The sequence below is a fragment of the Ictidomys tridecemlineatus genome, chromosome 12, assembly GCF_052094955.1.
Source record: "Ictidomys tridecemlineatus isolate mIctTri1 chromosome 12, mIctTri1.hap1, whole genome shotgun sequence".
Taxonomy (NCBI): domain Eukaryota; kingdom Metazoa; phylum Chordata; class Mammalia; order Rodentia; family Sciuridae; genus Ictidomys; species Ictidomys tridecemlineatus.
In genome coordinates, this window is record NC_135488.1 from 93,701,166 (window position 1) to 93,709,082 (window position 7,917).

The 7,917-nt window shown below is 35.7% G+C and overlaps 1 pseudogene; it reads right to left on the minus strand.

The window, feature by feature from the left end:
• Positions 1-6,234: 6,234 nt before the first annotated feature.
• On the minus strand, positions 6,235-7,080 carry LOC101975634 (small ribosomal subunit protein uS2 pseudogene; annotated as a pseudogene).
• Positions 7,081-7,917: the final 837 nt, after the last annotated feature.

A 7,917-nucleotide genomic window follows, 5' to 3' on the forward strand; every position in this document is an offset into this window, starting at 1 on the left:
TATGTCATGTAGTGGTCAACCTGGGGAAATTTTCTTTGGAGCACACACTGGAGGCTAATCTTTCTCTTATGTAAATGGATAATTAAGCTCCTTTGTTTTATTGCCTGGTTGTAAACTAACCATTCAATATGTATGGATTTCTTACAGCAACACTTTAGAGAATGAGACCTCTTTCATTAGCAATATTTGTGTATTACTGTCCAGAGTTAAGTTTGTATATTGATGAACTATTACCCACTGCAGTCTGATAATATGCTGATGTGCAATTCTCAGAAATGAATCATTGTTTTTCACTATCAGCTGTTCAACCTTGCAGTAGTTTCTGTTATACATTTTCTTTGTTCTGTCTGAACTAAATCTTCTTTCATTGATTCTAAGGAACTCATTTATAATTTCATATTTTAATATCTCTGAAATTGAGATGTATCTTATAGTCGATGACATCTTATAATTTCTGTGAGGTTGGAGAAAGTTGTGGTCAAAGTGTTGGGTATGGAAAAAAGATGAACCCCAAAATAATGTGGCCCAGGGAGAAAGAATGAAGGAGCCACTGTCTTTTCCAGTGACAAGACAGGGCCTGGGGGGGAAACTTTTCATCAAGTCTGAAATAACAGTTTCTGAGAAGAGGCCAAAGCATTGGTCCTACCCTAAACTGACCCCACACCCTCCATCTGGTCCAGGAAAGATAAATTTCCAGGCACTGACCACTGACCCCATACCCACTAGCCCCACATCCTTATGTGGCCCAGAGGATAGTCCAAATTGACCTGCTCACGAATTGAGTCACCTCTCAGTGTAATCCATATAAACCTAAACATCCCCTTTGGCCAGTGACTCACTTTCCACCAGGAAAGTGGGCCCATCAGAGGTGTCCTTCATTACTGAATAAAAGCTGTGCTGAGTTGATTTGTAAAGTGTGTGTCCACCCTGGTCCTTTTGAGCTAACAGAAAGTATGTGAAACTTAAGCACGAGCAAGCTTCAGACCACTTTAGATTGTATAAAATATAGTGCTTAAATTCTTTTTACGTTTTTTATCAAGTTAATATGTACACATGGTTTAAAAATCAAGTAGATTGACAGACCGAATCATGAAAAACAGGCTTAGTTTGCTGTTTCTTGATTTATGAATTTATTAAGTTTTCTGTATACTCCCTGCTATAAATGAGAATTTTGTTGTTTACATTGTGTTCTCATCCCAGTTTGGTTTCCCAGCTTTCCTCCCACCTTCACCTCCTAGTTTCTGCCATTTGTACTTCTATTTTTGCGTTGTCAAGGTTGATTGCATTTACATTCTATTCTATAACCGTAATTAAGCCATCAAGCCTTCCACTCTAGATTTATTCTCCCCCACCCACAAAAGTATTCTGCAAAAGAGTTTTACATAATGATGATAGTCTCAATAGCATTCACTACAGATCCTAGAAGAAAACTATCGTCATATTTTATTTAATTTTAACAAGTGATATATTTGTGCCAAAGGAGAATATTGATATCAATCATTTTTTTTATACTTCACTACATTACTACAAATCATGCCAAATCACACTTTACTTTTCATGTGTGAAATAAACTCTCAATTTTTTATTAGAGTATTTAATTGCTGTCTTTTAAATTTCCTTAGGAGACATATATACTTCCCACATATCTAATTCTTTCTGATTTCTTGCCCATTCAGATTCTACTTGTGCTCCATTCCTTCTTGGTAGCTACTGTTCCAACTAAGGCCATTTGCTCTAAGAGCATGTTTTTCTTGACTAAAATGTAAAAATATTTCCTGAAATTTCTGGCCATCTTCTTTATTTATTATTAGTATTTACTCATATCATTTTTATGACCATTTGTCTCCCCTTTATCAATTTTAGGTCCTTTTTTAAATTCTTTGGGTTTAGACATTTCCCTACTGATATTTTTAAAACACTTGATTTTCCTTTCACTTACTAATTACTACTGAGTGCATTTAATTAGGAGACTTATATTTTCCCTTGCCTCAGAGTTATGTTTCCCTATTGTTATTATTTTATGATGTTCACCTGCATTCCACCTTTTTGAATTCCAAGTATCAATTATTACATTCACTGCATTAAATTTTCTTTTTGTATATTTTTCTTCTGCATTCTGGGAGATTTTTCTTTGGATTGATCATTGAACGATTCCTAGGAACCTTCTCTCTTATTTCTGTAATATAACTGGTTACTTGGAGTTGTTTATTGTTTTCTCTTTGTTCCTGTGCTATAAATTCATGTTTTTAATTTATATCTGCATTAACTACTCAATCTTTCTCAAAACATTAATATTTCTAAGCTACTTTCATCCAAATTATTGTTTATATATTTTCCTCTTTTATTTATCATCTGTCTAAATTTTATTGTAGGCTGGGGATAGGGGTGCATGCCTGTAATCCCAGTGGCTTGGAGGGCTGAGGCACAAGGATCCCAAGTTCAAAGCCAGCCTCAGCAATTTGATGAGACTGTAAGCATCTTTGTGAGATCCTGTCTCAAAAAAAAAAATTAAAATGGGCTGGGGATGTGGCTCAGTTGTTAAGTGCCCCTGGATTCAATCCCTGGTGCAAAAAAAAAAAAAAAAAAAAAAAAAGATGGTGGAATGTGATGATCATTATTATCCAAAGTACATGTATGAAGACACAAATTGGTGTGAATATACTTTGTATACAATTAGAGATATGAAAAATTGTGCTCTATATGTATAATAAGAATCGTAATGCATTCCACTGTCATATATAAATAAAAATTTAAAAAAGAAAAAGAAAATAAATTTTATTGTGCATCTTTATTGGTTATAGCATGATGGTAAGAGATACAAATATATGGTAAAATAGTTACTGTAGTAAAGCAAGTTAACATATCCACTATCTCACATAGTTACCCTTTGTGTTTTGTGTGTGGCAAGGGCAGCTAAAAATGTACTTATTCAAATAGAATACTCACAAATGGAGTACTGTGCTGCTAACTGTAGTCCCCATGTTGTACATTGGATCACTAGACTTATTCATCCTGCATATCTGCTACTTTGTATCCTTAGGTCTATATTTCCCCATTTACTCCCCTGCCACAATCATTTCAGAAAACACTATTCATTCTCTACCTCTGTGTATTTGCTTATTTGACTTTTTTTTTTTAAAAAATCCACATTTAAATGAAATCCTTCACATTTTTTCCTTCTGTATATGGTTTATTTCACTTGGCATAATGTTCTCAAAACTTGTCCATGTGTGGCAAATGGAATGATCTCAGTTTTAGAAGCTGAATAATATTCCACTGTATGTAAATACCACAATTTCTTTTCAGATCCTTTGTCCATTTCATAATTTGCTTTTCTGCCTTTAGTTTTAAGCCCTTTTTGGTATTAATCTCTTATCAGATATAAAGGTTGCAAATATTGTCCATCAATCCATAGGCTGCGTTCTCTTTTTGTTGTTTGTTTGCTGTGCAAAGGGTTTCTGGTTTGATTCTATCTCATTTATTTATTTTTGATTTGTAGCTTGAGCTTTGGTGTGATATTCAAAAAAAATATGTTTCTAATGCCTATGCCACTGAATTTTTCTCCTCTATTTTCTTCTTGAAGTTTTATGGTTTTAAGTCTAATGTTTACATCTTTTTTTTATTTTGAGTTGATTATTTGTAGGCTGATTCTTTTGCATGTAGAGATTTTTCTCCAGCACCATATATTGAAGAGACTATCTTTTTCCAATGTGATCCTTTGGTTTCCTTGTCAAAAATCAATTTACCATATGTGTCTGGATTTATTTACAAGCTCCCTCTTCTGTTCCACTGGCTGGTGTGTCTGTTCTATACCAGTACCATACTATTTTGATTATTCTAAATTTGACATACAAATTTGATCAAGAAATGTGACACCTCCATTTTTTTTTTCTTTCTTAATATTGCTTTCGCTATGCAGGGTCTCTTACATTTCATACTAATCTTAGAATTCTTTTCTTCTGTTTTTTTTTTCTTTCTGAAATTGCTCTGCCATGCTCAGGATATAATAATATGCAGTTTGCTTTTTCTATTCACACTTGACAATGTGTCAATAAATGAACAACTCTGAAATGGATGTATAGGAATTCTGTTTGACTGGAAGATCTCCTGAGGTTTGAAGCTTCTTGGATGTTCCTCAAGCATCTTGGGAACAGTTAATTTTACCTGTCTTAATTCTCACCCAGATAGTCTCTTGGATTTGTTGGGAGAAGATTTTTGTTTTGTTTTGTTTTTCTTTTAACCTGCAGTGGAAATGCCAAGCTATAGTTTACCTTTTCTCATGGTAGAAGAAAATAAAATGCTGCATGAAACATTGCCAATACGAATGACTCTCCATTTTCAGTACCATCTTTCCCTCCTGCATTCCAAGTACATGGATTTCCAAGTTGCAAATATTTTCAAGGTGCAGCATGATCAGGAAGTCTGTGCTTTCTTTGGCTGCTATCTTCTCTCTGGATCTTTTCAGCAGTAGCTTTCCAACATGGCTTTTTCAATCAATATTTATCTACTTTTTAAGTCCTAGGGGGAAAAATGAAATCTCTTGCCTCAGCTGGCCCTCTTCCATTTTCCTCATTATTCTGAACTTATGCCTTTTGATTCCTTCCCTATCACTGCACAAAGTCCTGAGAGAGAACAGAGTTAATGCTCTCTTGAATCAAAATATCAATCTTACCACTAATACTATCTGAATTTATAGGATAAAACATAAAATATGTTGCGTTAAGTGGACTTCATTTCCTTCAGTACACATAATGTCAGCAAGAGAAATAAAGCAAGAGACAGCTTAGAGTGTTTATTTAGTGTAGGCATGCTTTTTATAAAGAGGACCTGGAAGTGAACCTAGGCTTAGCCAATTTAGTGATATGTAACCTGGAAACATATTTCACCTCTTAAAATCTTGTTCTTCCACCTGTCCATGACACATGTGGAATATATCTCAGAAGCTTCTTATTTTCAAGTGAAATTACCAATGTCAAAGAGTTTTGTGTGGGATTGGGGTATATGACAAGCTTTCAGTGAATGACAGCTATAAGGCTTACCAACATTATTAGTAAAAAGAAAACTTGTAAAAATGCTACTACTCTATTTAGTCTCACTTTTATTTTTTGCATGCTTGCTTTTAGAACTTGTCAAAACTACTTTGTTTCAGAGTTCATTCTCTTGTACATATCTATCATATGAGTGACAAAGTGAGAGAGGAAAAAATGTCAGTCATCAAAAGTTTGTGTACTAGTGAGAGGAAAAAAAAATAGATAAGCCATGTTCCCAGTACTATGTGATAAGTATAGATGATAGATACATAGATAGCAAGCAGAATGTCATGAAAGGAGAGAAGGAAGGATGCCTACCACTCCTAGAGGAGAGCCTGGTAAAAAGGCTTCAGCTTAGCAATTAGCAAGTCACCAAGCAATGTGGAAACTCCAACAGGGAGAAGAGTATGGTTAAAGACTTCAATTATTAAGAATTAATTAACAGACTTATTCAGAGCAGTTTGAGCATGATATAAAATGAACAAGATTAAAATGGAAAGAGCAATGAGAGTTGAGGAATTAAAAATAGGATGTATGGATAACTATACTTCTAGGGAACAGCTGAAATGATTCAAGGGATAAATATATTGCCCTCTACGGGAAGAACTTAGTATGCTAGTTGCTGAAGTTAAGGCACTAGAGGGCCTGGGGAGATTAATTTATTAAGTTACAATCTGAAGCAGCAAATTTTCAAAGAGATGGGACTAAAAATTGGATTAATTTAATATGCAAAGATTTTAGTTCTGAAGATTCAGAAAGATACTTTCTTCTGGGAAAGAGTGAAACACAGGTGCTGGTGTAGCTGATTCTAAAGATGGAAGGCAGGAAAGCTAAAAGAAATTGCTCCCAAAGAAACTGTACATATGTGAAGCCATTGCCATCTAGCATTAAAGGGTGAGCCAAGAGTAATTCCAAAAATTGCTGAAGACAGGGGTCCATTTCAGCTTAAATTTGTGGTTATGAATAGAGTCAAGAAAACATTTTTATTCCTAAGTGGTTATTAAATCATAAATGGTAACGTGGAACTTACAGTATTGATAATGTGCATCATTATGGTATTATAACATCCTATTGAGTAAATATTCCCCTATCTTTGAACATTCAGGAAATCATTGTTTTTTAACTTTTTTTTTTAAAGAAACTGATGTTTATTTTCTGTAACCTTATTTCCATTTTGCTTATTAATAAGTGTCTGCAGAGCAGCTCAAGACCACTCAGTGGTTGTTCCTACTCACTCAGTGGCCTGAACAGTAGGAGATTCGGACCAGTCTTGAGCAGCCAGCTGGGCACTCTGGTCTCCAGTAGGGAACTGCTGGCTAGGCACAGAGGGCACCTGCACACCTTCAGACCAGATTGCAACTTCAGGCTGACCAGCAGTGAGCTCAGAAGCTGAAGCAGTCCATCCACCTGAAATTCCCCGCTGGTCACCTGCGCTTCCGGATCTCTGTAGAAGTCCAGATCAGGCATGGCCTCAGGTGTGGGCTCACCGGAAATGGTGCAACGCATGCGCAGAACTTCTCAGAGCCAGCATCCACCACATCAGACCCACAGAATGAGCTCAGCTCCCTTGTTGTTGCACCGAATGGCAATGTCCACATAGTGCAGAGGAGAGTCTGTGTTACACGATAAGCAGGTTGACATAAGATGGTTCTGTAAGAGGCTGGTGGTCAGTAACCACCAGAAGATGAGGCTCCAGGAAGGCTTCCTGGATCTGGCTGGTGAAGGTTCTAGGAGTGAAGTGGCTCCGGTTGCAATAGCAAACTTCAGCACAGCCCGCTGGCCAGTATTCCTAGAGGCTATGACCCAGACATCAGCAGGATTTTCAATGGCAACAAGGGCAGGAGCTGCTAGCAGAAGCTTCTTCCAGGTCCTCTTCCAATTTATGAGGTAGATGCCATCGCTTTTCCTTTGGTAGATATCTTGTTCCATTTGGAAATCAAGGTTGGTGCCACCTAAGTGGGTTCTTGCTGCAGGGAATTTGAGGACATCCTCTCTTTCATTTGCAGGACATCCTCTCTTTCATTTGCAGGACATCAAGGGCTCTGGACATGGTGAGTTTCCCTTTTAGGACGGAAATCAAGAACAACGCTGTCGGGCTCCCTCCCTGGGTAGCTTGGAAAGCATTGTTCTTTAACTTTTATAAATGATGTGGCAGTGGTGCCATGGATATGGAATTTTCTCTAAATGTGAATGCATTTTAGGGACACATTCTTAACAGCAAGGCTACTAAATCAAATAAATGGAACTATATTATGCACTTTTATACATTTAAAAAAATCATATTGAGGAAAGTAGAATCCGTTTAGGTTTCCAAAATTGTCCATTATAGTACTAGTTTCACTAAAATCTCAAAGCATTTGGAAACATAATGATTTTGCTTGCTATTATATCCTATAATAATCTTTGTTCTGCTTGCATTTATTTGATTTTTTTCATATATTCATTTTAAATTTGGTCATCTTTATATTATTGTTAATTATACCCTCTTATTATTAATAAATCATACACAACTAGCTTATATATTTTCTTCTATTTTAGTTATTATCAATTTCATATTTTGTCATCAATATTTGGATTAGCTACAAAAATCGAGTAGCGATGTTATAAAGTAAATATCACCAAGTGAAAATCTATTAAAGTTTAAAATTTAGTAGAGAAAGGATCAAGTAATATTTCCTTAAATGGTCAGATAGTAAGTAATTTAGATTGAATGATATCCAGTATCTCTACTGCAACTACTCGCTCGGTTTTGCTTATATGTGGAAAGCAGCCCAAGGGGAAAGAAAAAAAAACAAGCAAGAGGAAAAGGGTATTTTTGAATAAATTTTTACATACAAAGATTGATCACTGGCCCTAAATACCTAATTTCATGATGTAGTAAAGAAAA